The 24,923-nt window shown below is 35.9% G+C and overlaps 1 long non-coding RNA gene across 1 annotated transcript; it reads right to left on the minus strand.

Moving 5' to 3' along the window:
* Positions 1-863: 863 nt before the first annotated feature.
* LOC122687054 lies at positions 864-24,288 on the minus strand. Its single transcript, XR_006339007.1, has 3 exons — positions 24,203-24,288; positions 23,324-23,329; positions 864-935 (listed from the first exon to the last, which is right to left on the minus strand). It is a non-coding gene; the product is annotated as an uncharacterized LOC122687054 (long non-coding RNA).
* Positions 24,289-24,923: the final 635 nt, after the last annotated feature.

The raw sequence follows: 24,923 nt of genomic DNA on the forward strand, positions 1-24,923 counted from the left end.
ATTCAAGCTAGGTTTCAGCAGTACGTGAACTAAGAACATCCAGGTATACAAGCTGAGCTTCAAAAAGGTGGAGGAGCCAGAGATCAAATTGCCAACATTTGTTGGATCAGGGAGAAAGGAAGGGAACTCCAGAAAAACATCTACTTCTGCTTTATTGTCTATGCTAAAGCTTTTGACTGTGTGGATCATAACGAACTGTGGAAAATTCTTAGACATGTGACTATCAGACCTCCTTACCTGTCTCCTAAGAGACTTGTACACAAGTCAAGAATCAACAGATCCAAACACAGAACAAATGACTGGTTCAAATTTGGGAAAGAAGTATGTCAAAGCTGTATATTGTCTTCCTGCTTATTTAACTTTCATGCAGAGTATATAATGTGAAATGCCAGGCCAGATGAGTCACAAACTGGAATCAAGATTGTTGGGAGAAATATCAGCAACCTCAGATATGCAGATGATAACACTCTAATGGCAGAAAGTGAAGAGGAACTAAGAGCCTCTATATGCGAGTCAAAGAGGAGAGTAAAAAAGCTTGCTTAAAACTCAATGTTAAAAAAAAAAAACTGAGATCATGGCATCTGGTTCCATCACTTTATGGCAAATAGAAGGGTGGAAAGTGGATACAGTGACAGATTTTATTATCTTAGTCTCCAAAATCACTGTGGATGGTGACTACAGCCATGAAATTAAAAGACACTTCACCTTGGAAGGAAAACTATTAAAATCCCAGACAGCACATTAAAAACAGAGACATCACTTTGCCAACAAAGGTATGTATAGTCAAACTTATGGTTTTTCCAGCAGTCATGTACAGATGTCAGAGTTGGACCAGAGAGAAGACCGCGTGCTGAAGAATTGATGCTTTTGAATTGTGGTTCTGGAGAAGACTCTTGAGAATCCCTGGGACTGCAAGGAGATCAAACCAGTCAATCCTAAAGGAAATTCAACCCTGAATTTTCATTACAATGACAAATGCTGAAGTTCCAATATTTTGGCCACCTGATGTGACGAGCTGACTCATTGGAAAAAATCTCCGATGCTGGGAAATATTGAGGGCAGGAGGAGAAGGGGGCAACAGAGGTTGAGATGATTAGATAGCATCACTGACTCAATGGACATGAGTGTGAGCAAACTTTGGGAGATAGTCAAGTGTCAGAAAGCCTGGGGTGCTGTAGTCCATGGGGTCACAAAGAGTCAGATGTGACTTAGCAGCTAAACAAGAACAGCAACAAGAATGGTACCTAGAATCATCCTGTTTCTTACTGCTCTCCCATCCTTTGAAAACTACCTCCTGGGCCCCTCCCCTAGGATTAAACCAAATTTACTTATAAATCCTTCAATATATCAATGGTCATTTGCTAAAGTAATTATTTTCAATTTTCATGTGCAGAGTGCAATAAAGATAAGCCAAAGTGTGCATAATATATATTAATATATTCATCTCAGTTGTTACCTAGTGGTTAACTATACTTTACTATAGTTATGTGTGCTATAGTATACATTACATACTATAACTATACATTTACTAAGATGTGGAAGAGGTATTATACATAATCTTATATAAGCATATAGTCAACAATAGGTTAAAGTTAGTAAATATTGTATGCACATCACTAGGAGGAAAAGAGTATTTAGGATAATAATTATTTAGAGAATAGGAAGAAATTTGTAAGATGATGTTTTCTCCATCAATAAATATGTGCACACCCAAACATACACAAAAATTTTATGAAATAAAGCAATTTTTTTGTGTTTTAACATTTGATGGTGTGCTGGGTCCATCTTGATTGAGAGTTAAGGTCTGCAATTGTATTACACCCTTACTCAACCTTTTATATATGGCTTCCATATGAATAGTTAATGCCTTAATTATCAGTCACATTATATTATATATTTAAGGCTTTCAATGACAAGTGTTTGCAATTCAATCTTTGTTGGTCCTTTAATGGACCAGAACCTGGTGGTCCGGAGTTGACGGTAAGAAAGTCAGAGAGAGAAAGAGGCTGAAATCCCTTGGCTTACGCGGAAAGCCAATAGGGTCCTGTTCTTAGGGTTCGCGCTGCTGCACGTAGGCACCAGGCGCCCTCTCCAGTGGGTGAAGCCACAGTGTGCCTTCTCGTGAGGGTCTTAGAAGCCTGGGCAAGAAAGTGAGCTCAGCGGGCCTCCGCGCTCCAAGGAATTAGCCAGAAATAGATAGAGAAAGAAAGAAAGAATAGAAAGAAAGAATGAAAGACACGGGGACCAAAGCTCTGATGGAGCAAAGGTGTTTTAATCAACATGGCGTGGGCATATATACTGTCTTACAAGGTGGTTATTCTCAGCAAAGATAAAGATTAAAATTCCAGACTTACAAAACATAAGACGATCCCTATCAAAAAGAGAGTTGCAGACAATCACCTTTTCATAAGAAGGAAGAGGGTACTTAATCACTGTAATGAGAAATGCCTGGATTACTCAGCCCTGGGAAAGGCGTGCCTCTCCTCTTAATTCCTGAATAAAAGGGCCAGAGGGTTCCTGACAGATCCAAAACAGCACACAGGAAGCCTCTTGTTAAATGCTTCCTGACAAATCTTTATGTCTTTCAGCAGAACTTCTATAAATAGAGAAGATATTAAAAAAAACACTAATGTGAGTGATATATGGGCTGAAAAGCAGTTCTGTTAATTTTTGTGGTATAAGGAAAGATGGATCAAGATATAACAACTCAATGAAATAAAAAAGCAAACAATGATTTCTTGTACCAAGCTATAGTTAATTTTATGTTTTTATACTTCTGTCTAATAAAGATATTGTATCTACAATGATAAGAAGAATTTGACTTAGCTTCATGATGTATGGAAACAGAGTGGGCTAAATGGGAAGCAGAAAAATAGGGTATTTGAAGGGATAACATAAGAAGCAGGGTTGTATCTATCTTTGGTTTTAGAATACATCATTCTCACTGTCACACCAGGGTGTACCTAAAATATCAATTTTCCATTATTGTGTAATCTGTGCCATTATGCTTATGTTTCTGTTTTTCTGTTTGTTTTTGTTTTCAGAAAATTAGAATGATCATTCTAAGAGAATCTGCAGTATGACAATAACAATATGACCTATCTAAATGTTTCACTGTGGTTTTGAAATGTCATATTTTACTTTCTTTCTCCTGATGTAGTATTAACTCTACATTGAGTTAAGTAAACATTAAGAGTAACTTTAGTAGTATTTTTGAAAGATTGAATTATATTTTATATTAATCCTCAGCCTGGTCCTCTCTAATCTAGATTAAACAATTGAAAGCTGTGCTATTCTTTGACAGATGTAACATTTCCTGATTTATAATTTGTTTCTAGGAGTTAGAGAAATAAAATAATTTTGTTCAAAGATATATTGTGCATGAATCTAAACTCTATGCTTTACTTACTGAGACTTCATAAAACAGGAAAATTTGATCAGACCAGGGATTTTTTTTTTAATCATTTATCGAGAGTAACTATTTCATTAAATATTTTTCAAATCATGAAAAAAAAAAAACATTTTCTCTCAGTTTTTATTTTCTGGGTTGAGTTAGAGGCAAGTATAATATTGTGATTATATCTGTCCACACACTACTTTTTAGCATAGCTGTAAAGAAAAAATAAAAAAAAAATTGCATTGAGAAAGATAAATTAGGTCAAAGATGAAATTCCAGAGGTAACAAAGTTGAGAGGTTATGAAGACAAGAGAACAAAGTGTGTTAAACAAACAAACAAACATACAGCATTGGCAAAAGTCCATGCTTTTTTCCTACTTGAAAATTCCCTATTTTGGAAAACTTGCTGGTTAGTCTTTTTTTTTTATCTTCAATTTCTTCAGCTATTCATTTATGTGCCATATGATACAAAAGGTGCAAATTTGTGACAGGTTTACCTTGGACCTACTCAAATGGAAATTGTAACCAAATGCAATTCCCTATTTTTCATGCTTAAGGCACTTTCATTCTCCCTTAACAAGACAGATGTAAAATGTTTCTTATTATTAATTTATAATATATACTTATCTAAAAATGTAGAATGGTTTCTTTCTTGGAATTGACTATGAGACCCATGAACAACCACATTATTGTTTTCATCTTATATCTTGGTATAAAATCTGTTATTTTTGCTTTCAGTAAGTATGTTTATTTTCCTTTTTCATAAATTAAAATCTTAGCATATCAGACAGTATATCAGAGTAGCATACCTCACTCAATGCATATTAAATATATTAAATATGCTATATAACATATAGAATGTATGTTACATGTTATTAACATGTACTATGTTGTTATATATTATTATTGTATACTATATATGATGTATCACATATGTTAGTATTATATATGTAATTAATGGTATTTGCATATTTATGTGTAAAAGATATATAGGTATAATAAAAACTCAAGTAGGGCTTCCCTGGTGGTGCAGTGGATAGGAATCCCGCCAATGTAGGGGACACAGATTCAATTCCTGGTCTGGGAAGATTCCATATGCTGCAGAGCAACTAAATCCATGCATGACTTCTTAACCTATGCTCTAGGGCCCATGAGGCACAACTAAGAAGACCCTGTGCTGCAGCTAATGAAGCCTGTATGCCCTAGAACCAACAAGCCGCAACTATTGAGGCACATGTGTCTAGAGCCTGTGCTCTGCAACAGGAGAAGTCACTGCAATGAGAAGTCTGAGCAAAGCAACCAAGAGTAACCCCCACTCTCCACAACTAGAGAAGGCCCATGAGCAGCAATGAAAACTCAGTGCAACCAAAAGTAAATCAATTAATTAAGTTGGGGGAGGGGAACAACACTCAAGTGAGTTTCAGCATAGAAAAGAAATACAGAATATTCACAGAGCAGAAGAGATTTGAGGGAAAGGTTGTTGGTGTGAAGAGACTTGTAGAGCCACAGGAGAGAAAGCATGACTGTTTAACAAATCAGCATCAGAGTAGAACAAGACTTAGAGCATTCAGAAACGGTTTGAGGACAAACTTCACTGATTTTACAAATTTTTCTAGAGCTGGTTCCTCATTTCCTGATGGTCTTGATTTTAACTGTTATTGACTTTAATAGTAACACACAGTGTCCAACTTACTTGAATTTGCATTGATTTGTTTGCTTTAACTTTACCATTTTAAGTCAAGCGCATTAAGCTTGACATTTCATGTTCAGCCAAGCCCAAGTGAGCTTCCAAGTTAAACATAAAACTGCTGAGAGTCAGCCAATTCTTTTGGGTTCACAAGTTTGACAAGTTTTGTCATATTTTACAAAGAAACCTGGTGAGGAATTCAAAAGGAATCATAAAACTCTATGGATTCTCAAGAATTTACTGTGAAAGCTGGGTGGCTAAGTTAAATTGAAATAGTGAACCTAGGTCTCAGCTAATCCAGAAACAATGCAATATGTCATTTAGAAACATAAGCAGGCTCTAGACAAACTTGACTTTCTTCTAAAATTGCTGAGTTTGCAAGCTATTGGATTTGAAATGAAATCTCCTTTTGACATTTGTGGAGACTATATATACATGTATATATATATATATATATATATATATATATATATATATATATTTATGAATTTTTAAAAGTCATGCAAAGAGAAAAAGAGGTATTTCTTAATTTCCTGATTAAATATAAAAGGGAACTTAAGAACATTTGAACAAGGGATTAAAACTCAGTTCACTATCGGAATAAAGATAACCAAATATTCTTGATACTCATCTCTTTGAAAGCTCGGTTCTACTTCTCCTGCCATTCAGAATGAGCTGGGCAGTATTCCCAGCTATCAGAGTACCGTAGAAGTAATGCCATACCAGTTCTTACATGTCTAGCCTTTACAACAACTGGCGGGTCTTGTGTCATATTTTGGAAGAATTATTTTTAGAACCTTGAACTGTCATTAAAGTAATTAGTTCACTATAGAGAGTCCATGAGGGAAAGTTCTAAAGGAAGGCTGTGCTTAAGCTAGTTTTCCAGAGCACCTTGCCAAGGCAAGAATAAAAATGTTCTTATATCTCTAGACCAGTCCAGAAACCAAATGAATAGCTTGAGTGACTCTAAGCATAGCAACACAAAGAAGCATTGCCTTCTAAAATCTTATCTACAATCCTGATGCAAGGTTTAGACAGCAAACTTAGGGGGTGTTCTGCTTTTTCAACAGCATGCCCCCAAAGTACTTTGGGCAGTTTTATAAAAGTTTCACTGAAAATGTGAATTTTTTCAAGGAAGTAATGATGCTGCTTGATCAAACTTTTTTTTTCTTTTTTCCAAACTAAACCATCTCTGAAGAGTAGTTCTGACTCCTCCATGCATCCGAATATAAGCATCCAAAATGTGAGCTTATGTTTTAAAATAAATTTACATAAAAATGAAACAAAAATTATGTGAAACTGTGACTAAAAAAATACCACAGGATTAAGTGAGTGAAAAATTGCTTAAATTTTCTTCTAGATGTTACAGAAAGTCAGCTTAACCCAATATGTGTTTTCTTCTCATAAGAGTAACATTCATAGAGCCAGCAGGTTTCAATTGATTTTGATGAATGAGTTTTTTTTTTTGACTTGATGAATTTATGACTTTCTTGACTTGATGAATTTATGCACCATTGATTCAGCTACTCATGCAGTCAATAGCATAACTGAAAACAACATGAAGAACAGACTATTTTTGAAAGTTTTATTGCAAAAGCTTGACAATAATGCTTAAAAACATCAAGTATATTAATGTTTGTACTTTGATAAAAAATCATCCAAATCTTTGAGAATAATGTTCTAAAATAACTTGGATATCCTAACAAAAAATTAATTTAAATGTTTTTGCTTATTTCTAAAGTAAATTTACTTGATAAACTTTAAAAAAAGTGTTAAGAAAGGCAATCTATTATAAAGTAGTCATAAGAACACAGATAAAATAAATTTAACTGAAATAATGGATAAACTGTCATTGCTATATAATATAAATTTACAGATTGGGAAGGATGATTACAAAATGTCTGAGTCATTCTGCTTAATATGCTGTAATTGATCTCAATAATAATAATAAAATTATAAATTTGCTGATATTCTGCAAGTTCAAATCACAAAAACTTAGAATTCAACCTTTTTCTTGAGTTTAAGTCTAAAAATATTACATGTGCAGATTTATATCTTCAATATTTTAAAATTTATTTTTCATAGAACTTACAGGGAATCCAGATTGAAGGTTTTGGGTCTTCAAGTATAATCTCTATTTCATGTTTAACCACTTTTATAACACCCCTGAGAAGAGATGGTGCAGATAACAGTTAATATACCACTCCCTAACTCGAGAAAACCCTTTCATTTTTGGTCAGCTCTGAATGTTAAAACATTCTTTATTATTCTGAGCAAAAATAAATTTATTCATTTTACTTTTATTTGTTCATACTTTCAACCTTTGGAAATACATAGAATATTTTATCCATCTTTATCCATATCTTGTAGTTAACATCAACATCTTCAGGTAACCAGATATATACATATATCCACTACTGTGGGCAAGAATCCTTTAGAAGAAATGGAGTAGCCCTCATAGTTAATAAAAAAGTTTGAAATGTGATACTTGTGTACAGTCTCAGAAATGACAGAATGATCTCAGTTTATTACCAAGGCAAACCATTCAACATCACAGAAATCCTAGTCCATGCCCCAACCACAGATGCTGAAGGAGCTGAAGTTTATCTATTCTATGAAAACCTACAAGATTTTCTGGAACTAATGCCGGAAAAGATGTTTTTGGACATAAGGGATTGGACTGCAAAAGTATGGGTCCAGAGATGCCTACAATAATAGGCAAATGTAGCTTTGGAGTGCAAAATGAAGTAGAATAAAGACTAAGAGAGTTTTATCAAGAGAACACTCTATTCATAGCAAATACCCTTTTCCAACAAGACAACAGAAGACTGTACACATGGGCATCAACAAATGGTCAATACCAAAATCAGATTGGTCTTGTTCTTTGCAGCCAAAGACGGAGAACAGCTATACAGTCAGAAAAAGAAGACCTGGAGCTGACTATAGCTCAGATCGTCAGCACCTTTTTACAAAATTCAGTCTTAAACTGAAGAAAGTAGGAAAAGTCACTAGGCTATTCAGGTATGACCTAAATCAAACCTCTTATGATTATACAGTGGAGGTGATGAATAGATTCAAGGGATTAGATATTGTAAATAGAGTGCCTGAAGAATTATGGACAGAGATTTGTAACATCATGCTGAAGGCAGTAACCAAAACCATCTCAAAGAAAAACAAATGCAAGAAGTCTAAGTGGTTATATAAGGAGGCTTTACAAATAGATGAGGGAAGAAAAGAAGTAAAAGGCAAGGAAGAAAGGGAAAGATATATCCAGCTGAATGCAGAGTTCCAGAGAGTAGCAAGGAGAGATAAGAAAGTTTTATTAAGTAAACAATGCAAAGAAGTAGAAGCAAACAATAGAATGGGAAAGACTAAAGATCTCTTTAAGAAAATTAGAGAGATCAAAAGAACATTTCATGCAAAGATAGGGATGATAAAGGACAGAAATGGTAAAGATCAAACAGAAGCAGAAGAGATTAAGAAGAGGTGGCAAAAATAAGCAGAACTATGCAGAAAAAGGGCTTCATGACCCAGATAACCATGATGTGGTCACTCACCTAGAGCAAGACATTTTGGATTATGAAGTTAAGTGGGCCATAGGAAGCATTACTGTGAACAAAGCTAGAGGAGGTAATGGATTTCAAGCTGAGCTATTAAAATCCTAAAAGATGACACTGTTAGTGTACTTTACTCAATACATCAGCAAGAAAAAGTCAGTTTTCATTTCAATCCCAAAGCCGGAAATGCCAAAGAATGTTCAGACTACCATAAAATTGTACTCATTTCACATGCTACTAAGCTTATGCCTAAATATCTTCAAGATAGGTTTCACCAGTACATGAACTGAGAACTTCTACATGTACAATCTACATTTCTAAAAGAGGAATCAGAGATCAAATTGTCAACATTTGTTGGATCATAGAGAAAGAAAGGGAATTCCAGAAAATTATCTGCTTCTGCTTCATTGATTATGCTAAAGCCTTTGACTGTGTGGATCACCACAAACTGTGGAAAATTCTTAAAGAGATGGGAATATCTGTCTCCTGAGAAACCTGTATGTGAGTCAAGAAGCAACAGTTAGAACTGGACATGGAACAACTGACTGGTTCAAAATCAGGAAAGGAGTATGACAAGGCTGTATATTGTCACCCTGTTTATTTAACTCACATGCATAGTACATCATACAAAATGCCAGGCTAGATGAATCACAAATTGGAATCACGGTTGCTGGGAGAAATATCAACAACCTTAGTTGTGCAGATGATACCACTCTAATGCCTGAAAGTGAAGAGGAACTAAAGAGCCTCTTGATGAGGATGAAAGAGGAGAGTAAAAAGGCTAGCCTGAAACTCAGCACTCAAAAAACTAAGATCATGGCAGTCAGCCTCATCATGTCATGACAAATAGATCGGGGAAAAGTGGAAGTAGTGACAGATTTTTTCTTGGGCTCCAAAATCATTGCAGATGGTGACTGAAGCCATGAAATTAAGAGACACTTGCTCCTTGAAACGTAAGCTATGACAAATCTAGACAGCATATTAAAAAAGCAGAGACATTAGTTTGGGGAAAAAAGTCTGTAGTCAAATCTATGGTTTTAGCAGTAGTCAATATGGATGTGAGGGTTGGACCATAAAGAACATTGAGTGCTTAAGAATTGAAGCTTTCAAAAGTGGTGCTGGAGAAGACTTTGTAATTCCCTGGACTGCAAGAAGATCAAACTAGTTGTCCCTAAAGGAAATTATCTCTGAATATTCATTGGAAGGACTGTTGCTGACACTGAAAATTCCAATATTTTGGCTACCCAATATGAAGAGTCAACTCATTGGAAAAGCCTTGATGCTGGGGAAGATTGAAGGAGAAAAGAGAAGAGGTTAGCAGAGAATGAGATGACTAGATAGCATTACTGACTTAATGGACATGAATTTCAGCAAATTATGAGAGATAGTGAAAGGCAGGGAAGCCTGGTCTGCTGCCGTCTATGAAGTCACAAATAGTCACACACGACTTATTGACTGAACAACAAATCTGAATCTTTATTTGAAGATATCTATCATATTGTTCACAGCAGATTCTTTCTCCAGTAAAGATAATCAGTTCAGTTCAGTTCAGTCGCTCAGTCATGTCCAACTCTTTGTGACTCCATGGCTTCCCTGCCCATTACCAACTCCCAAAGCTTCAGTTCAGTTCGGTCGTTCAGTAGTGTCCGACTCTTTGCGACCCCATGGACTGCAGCATGTCAGGCCTCCCTGTCAATCACCAACTCCTGGAGCTTGCTCAAACTCATGTCCATCGAGTCGGTGGTGCCATCCAACCATCTCATCCACTGTCGTCCCCTTCTCCTCCCACCTTCAATCTTTCCCAGCATCAAGGTCTTTTCCAAGGAGTCAGTTCTTCGCATCAGGTGGCCGAAGTATTGGAGTTTCAGCTTCCACATCAGTTCTTCCAATGAACACTCAGGACTGATCTCCTTTAGGATGGGCTAGTTGGATCTCCTTGCAGTCCAAAGGGCTCTCAAGAGTCTTCTCCAACACCACAGTTCAAAAGCATCAATTCTTTTGCACTCAGCTTTCTTTATAGCCCAACTCTCACATCTGTACACAACTACTGGAAAAACCATAGCTTTGACCAAATGAACCTTTGTTGGCAAAGTAATGTCTCTGCTTTTTAATATGCTGTCTAGGTTGGTCATAGCTTTTCTTCTAAGGTGTCTTTTAGTTTCATGGCTGCAGTCATCATCTGCAGTGATTTTGGAGCCCAAGAAAATAAAGTCTGTCACTGTTTCTATTGGGGAAGTTTCCCCATCTATTTGCCGTGAAGTGGTGGGACCGTATGCCATGATCTTCCTTTTCTGAATATTGAGCTTTAAGCCAACTTTTTCACTCTCCTCTTTCACTTTGATCAAGAGGCTCTTTAGTTCTTCTTCATTTTCTGCCATAAGGGTGGTATTACCTGCGTATCTGAGGTTATTATTTATTTCTCCCAGTAATATTGATTCCAGCTTGTTCTTCATCCAGCCCAGGATTTCACGTGAAATACTCTGCATATAAGCTAAATAAGCCAGGTGACAATATACAGCCTTGACATACTCCTTTCCTGATTTGGAAACAGTCTTTTGTTCCATGTCTAGTTCTGTTGCTTCTTGACCTGCATACAAATTTCTCCAGAGGCAGGTAAGGTGGTCTGGTATTCCCATCTCTTGAAGAATTTTTCAGAGTTTGTTGTGATCCACACAGTCAAAGGCTTTACTGTAGTCAAAAAAGCAGACATAGAAGTTTTTCTGGAACTCTTTTGCTTCTCCATGATCCAACGGATGTTGGCAATCTGATGTCTGGCTCCTCTGTCTTTTCTAAATCCAGCTTGATCATCTGGAAGTTCACGGTTCACGTACTGTTGAAGCCTGGTTTGGAGAATTTTGAGAATTACTTTGCTAGCATGTGAGATGAATGCAAGTGTGCAGTAGTTGAATATTCTCTGGCATTGCCTTTCTTTGGAACTGGAATGAAAACTGACCTTTTCCAGTGCTGTGGCCACTGCTGAGCTTTCCAAATTTGCTGGCATATTGAGTGCAACACTTTCACAACATCATCTTTTAGGGTTTGAAATAGCATCACTTCCACCAGCTTTGTTCATAGTGATGCTTTCTAAGGCCCATTTGACTTTGCATTCCAGGATGTTTGCCTCTAGATGAGTGATCACACCATCATGGTTATCTGGGTCATGAAGATCCTTTTTGTATAGTTCTTCTAGTATTCTTTCCACATCTTCTTAATATCTTCTGCTTCTATTAGGTCCATACTATTTCTTTCCTTTATTGTGTTCATCTTTGCATGAAATATTCCCCTGGTATCTCTAATTTTCTTGGAGATCTCTAGTCTTTCCCATTGTATTATTTTTCTCTATTTCTTTGCATTGATCACTCATGAAGGCTTTCTTCTCTCTCCTTGCTATCTTTTGAACTCTGTATTCAAATGGGTATATCTTTCCATTTCTCCTTTGCCTTTAGCTTCTCTTCTTTTCTCAATTATTTGTAAGGCCTCATCAGACAACCATTTTGCTTTTTTGCATTTCTTTTTCTTGGAGATGGTCTTGATCACTGACCCTTTTACAATGTCACTAACCTCTGTCCATAGTTCTTCAGGCACTCTTGTCTATCAGATCTAATCCCTTGAATCTATTTGTCGCTTTCACTGTGTAATCATAAGGGATTTGATTTAGGTCTACCTGAATGGTCTAGTGGTTTTCCCTACTTTCTTCAATTTAAGTCTGAATTTGGCAATAAGGAGTTCATGATCTGAGCCACAGTCAGTTCCCAGTCTTTTTTTTTGCTGACTGTATAGAGCTTCTCCATCTTTGGCTGCAAAGAATATAATCAATCTGATTTTGGTGTTGACCGTCTGGTGATATTCATGTGTAGAGTTTTCTCTTGTGTTGTTGGAAGAGGGTGTTTGCTAATGTACTGTGTTAGATAGTGAAAAGTACTATAGGACAAACAAATGAGAGACATGAGTGAAGAATGATAGAGGTGGTATTTAGGAAGTATGATAAGGAAGTATGTAGTCAATGACTTCAAGAGAATGACAGAATCATGTAGAGATTCAAAGTATAGAATTTCAAGCAAGGAAGCAAGTACAAAAGCAGTGAAGAGAGAGCAAGTTAGATGGGAAAAATAATAGGATGTTTGGTAAGTGTAATAAGACTGGAAAAAGAGATTCTACTATGTAGTTTTTTAATACTCTCATTATCTCACTTTATTTTACCTTTGTAGACTCTTACTTTCACTGAAAGCATTGTCTATTATATTTAATATTTTCTCAAAAATTGTAAATATGATGTTTTCTATGATGTGATCACATCATTGATTATGTTATTAAACATAACACAGTCCTGGTCAGGCTTTCTAATTATGACATTAGAGATTTTTTCCCTCTTATTAAAGAGTGATAATTACCACATGATGATCATGGAAATAATTGGATTTTCAAGAGGTTTAAAATGTATTAATTCAATAGATTTGAAAATTTTTGTTTTATATTATTTATATGTAATCAAACCTGCCTAAAATTGAAAAATCTTTGTATAGAATTATATATATATAATATTCATTCTATTTATAATTTCATAGATGTAATAGGTATATATGGAGAAGGAAATGGCAATCCACTCCAGTATTCTTGCCTGGAAAATCCCATGGGCAGAGGAACCTGGAGGGCTACAGTCTGTGGGGTCGCAAGAGTGGGACACGACTTAGTGACTAAGTCACTAAGACAACCACCACCATTAGGTATATATTTCAAAAGTGAGTGAAATTACTTCTCATTTGGGTAGATAAGTAGAAATTTCATGAGGATTATGGATCCCATGGATTATAAATAATAACTGAAATATGAAGAGAATGACAATGACTATAAATGAACAGCAGAACAAGGGTGAAAAAAAGAAACAACAGGAAAATGTTTCTATTCAATGATTGGAAAGGAGAGAGATTTGAAGCAAAAGTATTACACAGGCAGCTCTGAGGGTATATAGAAAATAGTTCAAGGCCACATTGTCCTTAAAACTACTGTAAGGCATTACAACCTTAAAAATCAGTTGGAAGGTTTTGAGCTGGATCCTAACGTTCACCATCAATTAATTTTTCTAGAATTAAAAATATGCAGAAGAGTTTAGAAAGTGTAGCTTATAGTGATGAGGAATGTCTACTGCCAGTCTCATAGGAAGAGACAAATATCACAAATTGGTAGGGTAAAAAGCTAGAATTCCAAAAGATCAGTGTTTATGACTCTCCTTCAGTATTAGTAGATATTTATGAAAATATTGCGGAGAAGGCAATGGCACCCCTCTCCAGTACTCTTGCCTGGAAAATGCCATGGACGGAGGAGCCTGGTAGGCTGCAGTCCATCGGGTGGCTACGAGTCGGACACGACTGAGCAACTTCACTTTCATTTTTCACTTTCAAACACTAGAGAAGGAAATGGCAACCCACTCCAGTGTTCTTGCCTTGAGAATCCCAGGGACGGGGGAGCATGGTGGGCTGCCATCTATGGGGTTGCACAGAGTCAGACATGGCTGAATCGACTTAGCAGCAGTAGCAGCATGAAAATATTGAATAAAGTTATTAATCTGAGTTATTTTGTCTTGGTTAAAATGGAAACCAAAAGATGAAATATAAAGAAGTAAATTAAATTTCCATATCAATAAATAAAAACTATGCAAATATATAGTGATAAAAATGATAAGACTTTAAGATAAGAAATATCAGAAATTTTATTTCCTGTGTGTTCTGTGTCAGACAAGTATGTAACATGCCAACCTGGACAACTAATGCTATGTTAGATTTCATTATTATAAATATAGTACACAGATCAAGAAGGTGAAAATTTCTCTGGTTATTGGTCAGAAAGCATCTGGCATACAACATGCCACATGCCACATGCCAGATGTTAGTGTTTCCTCCTAAAAGACATAATTATACTTCTTCTAGAATGAAATCTAAAGGCACATTTAAGTCTTTGTCCAATTTAACTCCAACAGTTATTTGGAAATTCATCTTTAGCTGCCAACTGCCTTCATTTAATTATCTGCAAATATCCTCAATGCTTTCTTACTCAAGCCTACAGGGGTTAGTGTGAAAGTGAAAAGTGAGAGAATTCTGAATGACAAGAGTGAAGATTCAAGGTGAGAGAATAGCATTGAAACATATACAATACCATATGTAAAATATATGACCAGTGTGAGTTTGATGCATGAAGCATCCAAAGTTGGTGCTCGGGACAACTTAGAGGAAAAGGGTAGGGAGAGAGGTGGGAAGGAGGTTCAAGATTGGGGGGACACATGTATACCTATGGCAAATTTATGTTGATGTATGGCAAAAACCATCACAATGTTGTAAAGTATTATCTTCCAATTACAGAAAATAAATTAATTTTAAAATAAATATATAAAAATAAAGACTCATTGGATAACAAGAGGCTGCCAGGTGTCCTCTCATTCCCTGATTTTGTTTATAGTTTTCTCTCACATAGATATTAGTTATTTTATCATCATTCAAGTTCTGGTTAAAATTGTACCTATTCTGAAATTTCCCCCAGTGTAACAATCAGGACTATTCCTCCTGCTATAATATTACTATAGCAACTTATAGATATGTTTTTTTTAAAGGACCATAATATTATTATTATTTTTTCATTTATTTTTATTAGTTGGAGGCTAACTACTTTACAATATTGTAGTGGTTTTTGCCATACATTGACATGAATCAGCCATGGATTTACATGTGTTCCCCATCCTGAAATCCCCTCCCACCTCCCTCTCCATCCCATCCCTCTGGGTCATCCCAGTGCACCAACCTGAGCACTTGTCTCATGCATCCAACCTGGACTGGTGATCTGTTTCACACTTGATATATACATGCTTCAATGCTGTTCTCTCAGATCATCCCACCCTCGCCTTATCCCTTAGAGTCCAAAAGTCTGTTCTATACACCTGTGTCTCTTTTTCTGTCTTGCATATAGGGTTATCACTACCATCTTTCTAAATTCCATATATATGCGTGAGTATACTGGATTGGTGTTTATCTTTCTGGCTTGCTTCACTTTGTATAATGGGCTCCAGTTTCATCCATCTCATTAGAACTGAATCAAACATATTCTTTTTAATGGCTGAGTAATATTCCATTGTGTATATGTACCACAGCTTCCTTATCCATTCGTCTGCTGATAGGCATCTAGGTTGCTTCCATGTCCTGGCTATTATAAACAGTGCTGTGATGAACACTGGGGTACACGTGTCTCTTTCAGTTCTGGTTTCCTCGGTGTGTATGCCCAGGAATGAGATTGCTGGGTCATGCGGCAGTTCTATTTCCAGTTTTTTAAGAAATCTCCACACTGTTTTCCATAGTGTCTGTACTAGTTTGCATTCCCACCGACAGTGTAAGAGGGTTCCCTTTCCTCCACACCCTCTCCAGCATTTATTGCTTGTAGACTTTTGGATAGCAGCCATCCTGACTGGTGTGTAATGGTACCTCATTGTGGTTTTGATTTGCATTTCTCTGATAATGAGTGATGTTGAGCATCTTTTCATGTGTTTGTTAGCCATCTGTATGTCTTCTTTGGAGAAATGTCTGTTTAGATCTTTGGCCCATTTTTTGATTGGGCCATTTATTTTTCTGGAATTGAGCTGCAGGAGATTCTTGTCTATTTTTGAGATTAATCCTTTGTCTGTTGCTTCATTTGCTATCATTTTCTCCCAATCTGAGGGCTGTCTTTTCACCTTGCATATAGTTTCCTTTGTTGTGCAAAAGCTTTTAAGTTTCATTAGGTCCCATTTGTTTAGGATATACAGTGGAAAAAAGACAACCTCTTTAACAAGTGTTGCTGGGAAAACTGGTCAACCACATGTAAAAGAATGAAACTAGAACACTTTCTAATACCATACACAAAAATAAACTCAAAATGGATTAAAGATCTAAATGTAAGAACAGAAACTATAAAACTCCTAGAGGAGAACATAGGCAAAACACTCTCTGACATGAATCACAGCAGGATCTTCTATGACCCACCTCCCGGAATATTAGAAATAAAAGCAAAAATAAACAAATGGGACCTAATGAAACTTAAAAGCTTTTGCACTACAAAGGAAACTATAAGTAAGGTGAAAAGACAGCCCTCAGATTGGGAGAAAATAATAGCAAATGAAGCAACAGACAAAGGATTAATCTCAAAAATAGACAAGAATCTCCTGCAGCTCAATTCCAGAAAAATAAATGACCCAATCAAAAAATGGGCCAAAGATCTAAACAGACATTTCTCCAAAGAAGACATACAGATGGCTAACAAACACATGAAAAGATGCTCAACATCACTCATTATCAGAGAAATGCAAATCAAAACCACAATGAGGTACCATTACACACCAGTCAGGATGGCTGCTATCCAAAAGTCTACAAGCAATAAATGCTGGAGAGGGTGTGGAGGAAAGGGAACCCTCTTACACTGTCGGTGGGAATGCAAACTAGTACAGACACTATGGAGAACAGTGTGGAGACTTCTTAAAAAGCTAGAAATAGAACTGCCATATGACCCAGCAATCTCATTCCTGGGCATACACACCGAGGAAACCAGATCTGAAAGAGACATGTGCACCTAGTGTTCATCACAGCACTGTTTATAATAGCCAGGACATGGAAGCAACCTAGATGCCCATATACAGATGAATGGATAAGGAAGCTGTGGTACATATACACAATGGAATATTACTCAGCCATTAAAAAGAATTCATTTGAACCAGTCCTAATGAGATGGATGAAACTGGAGCCCATTATACAGATGAAGTAAGCCAGAAAGATAAAGAATATTACAGCATACTAACACACATATATATGGAATTTAGAAAGATGGTAATGATAACCCTATATGCAAAACAGAAAAAGACACAGATGTATAGAACAGACTTTTGGACTCTGTGGGAGAAGGTGAGGGTGGGATGATCTGAGAGAATAGCATTGAAACATGTATATTATCAAGGGTGAAACAGATCACCAGCCCAGGCTGGATGCATGAGACAAGTGCTCGGGCCTGGTGCACTGGGAAGACCCAGAGGAATTGGGTGGAGAGGGAGGTGGGAGGGGGGATCGGGATGGGGAATACATGTAACTCCATGGCTGATTCATGTCAATGTATGACAAAACCCACTTCAATATTGTAAAGTGATTAGCCTCCAACTAATAAAAATAAATGGAAAAAAAAAAAAAAAGAGGTTGTCTTTTTTCCATTGTATATTCTTACCTCCTTTGTGGAAGATAAGGTGTCCATAGGCATGTCAATTTATCTCTGGGCTTTCCATTTTGTTCTATTGATCTATATTTCTGTCTTTGTGCCAATACCATACTGTCTTGATGACTGTGGCTTTGTAGTAGAGTCTGAAGTCAGACAGGTTGATTCCTCCAGTTCCATTCTTCTTTCTCAAGATTGCTTTGGCTATTTGAGGCTTTTTGTATTTCCATACAAATTGTGAAATTATTTGTTACAGTTCTGTGAAGAATACCATTGGTAGCTTGATAGGGATTGCATTGAATCTATAGATTGCTTTGGGTAGAATAGCCATTTTGACAATATTGATTCTTCCAATCCATGAGCATGGTATGTTTCTCCATCTGTTTGTGTCCTCTTTGATTTCTTTCAACAGTGTTTTATAGTTTTCTATGTATAGATCTTTTGTTTCTTTAGGTAGATATACTCCTAAGTATTTTATTCTTTTTGTTGCAATGGTGAATGGTATTGTTTCCTTAATTTCTCTTTCTGTTTTTTCATTGTTAGTGTATAGGAATGCAAGGGATTTCTGTGTGTTAATTTTATATCCTGCAACTTTACTCTATTCATTGATTAGCTCTAGTAATTTTCTGGTAGAGTCTTTAGGGTTTTCTATGTAGAGGATCATGTCATCTGCAAACAGTGAAAGTTTTACTTTTTCTTCTCCTATCTGGATACCTTTTATTTATTTTTCTGCTCTGATTGCTGTGGCCAAAACTTCCAAAACTATGTTGAATAGTAGTAGTGAGAGTGGGCACCCTTGTCTTGTTCCTGATTTCAGGGGAAATGCTTTCAATTTTTCACCATTGAGGGTGATGCTTGCTGTGGGTTTGTCACATATAGCTTTTATTATATTGAGGTATGTTCCTTCTATTCCTGCTCTCTGGAGAGTTTTTATCATAAATATATGTTGAAGTTTGTCAAAGGCTTTTTCTGCATCTATTGAGATAATCATATGGTTTTTATCTTTCAGTTTGTCAATGTGGTGTATTACATTGATTGATTTGTGGATATTAAAGAATCCTTGCATTCCTGGGATAAAGCCCACTTAGGACCATAATATTAAATTATAGTAGTTTTATTTATTTTAATCTGTTAATGTTTTCACACTGTGGTTGCACATACAGACACACACAGAGGTACATGCTTACATAAACCCTTACACACACATCCCAAATCAAAATTTAAATTCAAGTAATAAAGTATAGATGAAAGCATCCAATTGTGAACAACCATTACAAAGGTAAAAAAGCTTATATTTTTCATGGTTTCTTGGTTAGGAGTAAAGAAGAATAAAACAAGTTACTTTAATTTTGGGAGTAAAAGTGATTTTCTTTTATATTAAATCATCTAATACGGTCCAGGGTTTATGAAAGTACTATATATATATATATATATATATATATATATATATATATATATAACTCTGGGACCTCATACTTTATTAGTACTTTATAAAAAATAATATAGAAGAAAAGATGTAGAATTGTGTTCACAGGAGGCAAGCAGACCCAGCACAAGTTCCCTCCTGAGTTAAAAAAAAGTTATATGGGGCCTATGGGATTTGATAATAGAATAATGTGGTAAATGGATAATTTGATAAATGAAAGGACTTTAGTAACATGAGTGTCAGACAGATGTAGCAGAAGTTAGGTAAAGATGGTAGAGCGTTAGATAAAGAGGTAAAGAATGGTAGTCTATAATTAGGAAGAAAAAAATCACCTTCCAATTATTACAAATGTAATGGGAAAAATAATAACATTTATATTTGCTACCCCCAAAAAGAAAAATGTTAGGGGTAAATCAAATTTTTATTAACACAGAGCAGATACAGATAGTGACAAAATCCAAGATGGTGACTTGGTTATAGAAAACTATACAGAGAAAGACTTATGAGGTTGAGATAATTAGAAATTCTGAGATTCTGGTGTTTTATGGTCAATCATATAACCAATGACATCAACACATATAATGATATAACTTTAATTAAAGCATTATTATTTAATTTAAATAATAAAGCATTAAATGATTAAAGCATCATTAATTAAAGCATTAATCAGTTAATTAAAGCATTTAATTAAAGCATTAAAGCATCATTATTTAATTTAATAATGATCTGGGTGCCAAAGTTTTCAGTTAATTCTGGTGAGTGCTGATGAAAGTCAGTAGATTTAGCAATGACAAAAATCAGTGGGTACTTGAGCCAAATACCATGAACTCAAATAAGGGAGCTATTTACACAGGTGTGGAGGTAAACAGTTTACATCTTTAATCTCTAGTTAGGTGAATGCTGAACCACCTATATATAAAACTTGGGAAAGTGAACAAACTTATCTTAGTGGAAGCAGAACTGAACATGACTTCTTTCAGTGGAGGCAAGGATCAAAAGAATCAGGATTTTAAAATCTTTAAGCTGTAAGTAGAATTGTTTAGCATAAAATGGGTATGTTATAGTGTACCATGTTATTATTTAGCATAAAAAGAAGAGGTGCAATTATAATTTTGGTAATAAGAGTCAAAGAATATTTTACGGATAAAAATAATAAAAACGAGATAGGCCTAGGACCTTCCATTCATAATAGCAGTATGAATGGAATGGATATTTTTATGTTGACATTAAGTTTGCCTTAAATCCCTAAAGAAGTGTTGTCAAATTATGATGAAATCAAGCAAAATTCCTGACATCATGGTGGAAATGTTAGAATGCTTTGATTTTTAACAGGCTTTCCATAGAAATAGTTTATTAACTATTCTTCACATTAGTTGAGGCACTTTTAGTAAAAGAGTTCACTTTTGCAATTTTAAAATACTTTTTCTTATACATTAACAAAGCAAGATGTTTTCTTGAAATTTTATTTTCTCTAAAAGTCCTTTTTGAGACAATTTTCCTAGACATGCTTTCCTAGACAATTTACTCATAGACAAGCTTATGACCTAGAGATAAAACACATTCTGTATAATAGGAATAGAAAAAAGAGAAACAATGTCCAGTTTTGTTCCTCCAAACTAGGCACTTGAAGTTCATGTTAAATCCAACAAAGTTATCTCACAGCATCTTTGATTTGCCAGTATAAACTTGTGGGAGGGAAGTAAAGATACACAAGTCATCTCTGATCACAGTTAACCTGTAATAAGGAGCCATGTTAGATGCTTTTCTTGGAATCTCCTCTCCCTTTCTACCTCTATATAATATCCATGAAATACATAGTAACACTGAACCAATGTCCTAGATCACCTGAACCCAAACTACCCCGCTTATAGCGAAGTCTTCATTTTCAATGTTGAGGGATGCTCATAACTTGGATATGTCCTCATTATATTTACAGTCTCAGTTTCTTCCTGTTTATTGGTTATATTGCACTCTCAAATGGCATGCAGTTTGAACAATGAATTATATACTCAGCCAACTTATGAAAAACCCTATCCCGAATCCCTTTGCCTTCAAATGAGAACAATTCCTTGGTGCCCAGAGGGGTTATGACAAAGAAAGAACTATATTTGTTGACATTACATGGTGATTCCAGATCATAGTTCACAACTTTGTTGCACCAAGAGGATTGCATAACTCAATGAATCTATGATACATTTCATACAGGGCCACCCCAGATGAATAAGTCATAGTGGAGAGTTATGACAAAATGTGGAAAATAAGCCTCCTCAGTTCAGAAGATGTCCAACATGCTACTGGGGAAGAGTTGAGGGCAGTAATTAATAGCTCCAGAAAAAAAGATGAAGAGGCTGGGTCAATACTGAAACTATGCTCAGTTGTGGATGTGCCTGGTAGTGAAAGTAAAGTCTGATGCTGTAAAGAACAATATTGCATAGGAACTTGGAATGTTAGGTCCATGAATCAAAGTAAATTAGACATGGCCAAGCAGGAGATGGCAAGATTTAATACTGCCATCTTAGGAATCAGTGAACTAAAATATATGAGACCAGGCAAATTTAATTCAGATGACCATTATATCTACTACTGTGGGCAAGAATACATTAGAAGAAATGGAGTATCCCTCATAGTCAACAAGAAACTTCAAAATGTGATACCTGGGTTCAATCTCAAAAACAGCAAAAATATTTCACTTCATTTCCAAGGTAAACCATTCAACATCACATAATCAAAGCCTGTGTCCCACTTCTGATGCCCAGGAAGCTGAAGTTGACCCATTTTATGAAGACCAACAACACCTTCTAGAACTAGCAACAAAAAAAGATGTTCTTTTCACCTCAGGAGATTGGAATGCAAAGTAAGAAGTCAAGAGATACCCAGAAGTTTGCCAGGCAAGTTTGGCCTGGGAGTACAAAATGAAGCAGGGCAAAGGCTAACAGAGTTTTGTCAAGAGTCATAGCAAACACCCTCTTCCAACAACACAAGAGATAACTTTACACATGGACATCACCAAATGGTCAATACCAGAGTCAGATTGATCATATTCTTTGCAGCCAAAGATAGAGAAGCTCTATATAGTCAGCAAAGACAATACCTTAAACTGACTATGAGTCAGATAATGAACCTCTTGTGGCAAAATTCAGTCTTAAATTGGGGAAAGTAGGGAAAACTACCAGGCCATTCATGTATGACATAAATCAAATCACTTACGATTATAGGGTGGAGCTAACCAATAGATTCTAAGGATTAGACCTGTCTCAGGGTAGATAGAGTGCCCAAAGAACTATAGACAGAGGTTTTTAATATTGTATAGGAGGCATTGATCAAAACCATCCTAAAGAAAAGGAAATGCAAGAAACAAATGGATCATCTGAGGTGGCTTTACAAATAGCGAGGAAAGAGAAGCAAAAGGCAAGGAAGAAAGGGAAAGATATATCCAATTGAAAGTAGAGGTCCAGAGACTAACAAGGAAAGATAAAAAGTGTTTCTTAAATGAACAATGCAAAGAAAAAGAGGAATTTAAGAGAATGAGAGGAATAGAGATATCTTCAAGAAAATAGGAAATATCAAAGGAACACTTCATGCAAGGATGGACATGTTAAAGGACAGAAATAATAGTGATTTAACAGAAACAAAGGTGATTAAGAAGAGGTGCCAAGAATACAAAGAACTGTACAAAAAAAAGGTCTTAATTACCCAAATAATCATGATGATGTGGTCACTCACCTAGAACAAGACATCTTGGAGTGTGAACTCAAGTTGGGCCTTAGGAAGCATTACTATGAACAAAGCAGGTAGAGGGGATGGGATTCAGCTAAGCTGTTTAAAATACTAAAAGCTGATACTGTTAATTTACTGCACTCAATATGTCAGCAAATTTGGAAAACTCAGTGGTGGCCACAGGACTGGAAAAGGTCAATTTTCATTCCAACCCCAAAGCCAGGAATGACAAATACTGTTCAAACTACCATACACTTGAACTCATTTCACATGCAAGCAAGGTAATGTTCAAAATTCTTCAAGTTAGACTTTAGCAGTACGTGAACCAAAAACTTCCAGATGTAAAATCTGGGTTTAGAAAAGACAGAAACCTGAGATCTAATTGCTGACATTCACCGGATCATGGGAAAAGCAAGGAGATTCCACAAAAACGTGTACTTCTGCTTCATTGACTATACCGAAGCCTTTGTTTGGATCACAACAAACTGTGGAAAGTTCTCCAAGTGACTGGATTACCAAACCACCTTACCTGTCTCCTGAGAAACCAATATGTGGTATAAGAAGCAACAGTTAGAGCCAGACATGGAACAACTGACTGATTCAAAATTGAGAAAAGTGTACAACAAGGCTATATATTGTCATTCTGCTTATTTAAAACTTATATGTAGCATACGTTGTGCAAGATGCCTTGCTGGTGAATCAAAAGCTGGAGTCAAGACTGTCAGGAGAAATATCAACAACCTCATATATGCAGATGATAACACTCTAATGGGAGAAATGAAGAGGAACTAGAGAGTCGCTTGATGAGGGGGAAACAGGAGGGTGAAAAAGCTGGCCTTAAACTCAACATTCAAAAAACTAAGATTATGGCATGAAATCTCACCACTTCATAGCAAACAGAAGGGGAAAAAGTGGAAGCAGTGATGATTTTATTTTCTTGGGCTCCAAAATCACTGCAAATAATGACTGCAGTCATGTCATTAGAAGACACTTGCTCTTGAAAGAAAAGCTATTACAAACTTAGACAGCATGTTAAAAAGCAGAGACATTACTTTGCCAACAAAGGTCCGTCTAGTCAAAGCTATGTTTTTTCCAGTAGTCATGTATGGATGTGAGATTTGGACCATAAAGAAGGCTGAGCGCTGAAGAACTGATGCTTTTGAATTACTTGGACTGCAAACAGATCAAGCCAGCCAATCCTAAACAAAATCAATCCTGAATATTCATTGGTAAGACTGATGCTGAAGCTGAAGCTCCAATACTTGGGCCACCTGTTGTGAAGAACCTAATATTGGAAAAGATCCTGATGCTTGAAAAGATTGAAGCCAAAAAGCAGAAAGTGTGGCAGAGGATGAAATTGTTAGATAGCATCACCAACTCAGTGGACATGAATTTCAGCAAACTCCAGGAGATACTGGAGGACTGAGGAGCTTAGCATGCTGGAGTTCATGGGTCACAAAGAGTCAGACATCACTTCATAACTGGACAGCAACAACAAAGATAGTGACATGTTCTGCTTTAAATCCATGGGCATGGCTTAATTAATTTTTCTTTGTTATAAACTTGGGAGATTATATTTCCTCATAGTTGTTCTTCTTATTTCTTCCTCCCACTTCTCTATCTCCTTTTGTGTCTTCTCCTTTTCCTTTTTGATATTTTCCTAAATATTGATACATATTATATTCTGCAGGAGTATTATAATTTATATAAATATGCTTACATTGATGGATATTTTATTTAATTATTTCAAATGGTGTCACAATGAGTAGTATCAGCTATATGCTATTTCACAAAACTAAGTTTATGTGTAATTGAATGACAAAAATTAAATTTTCAAAGAAAATATGCATTCATACTTGTATTGATATTTTCTACATTAAATAAAGTTTGTACTTATTCACACTCCCACTAATTTCCCCCAATCTT

Source organism: Cervus elaphus, chromosome 30 (genome assembly GCF_910594005.1).
Source record: "Cervus elaphus chromosome 30, mCerEla1.1, whole genome shotgun sequence".
NCBI classification, from domain to species: domain Eukaryota; kingdom Metazoa; phylum Chordata; class Mammalia; order Artiodactyla; family Cervidae; genus Cervus; species Cervus elaphus.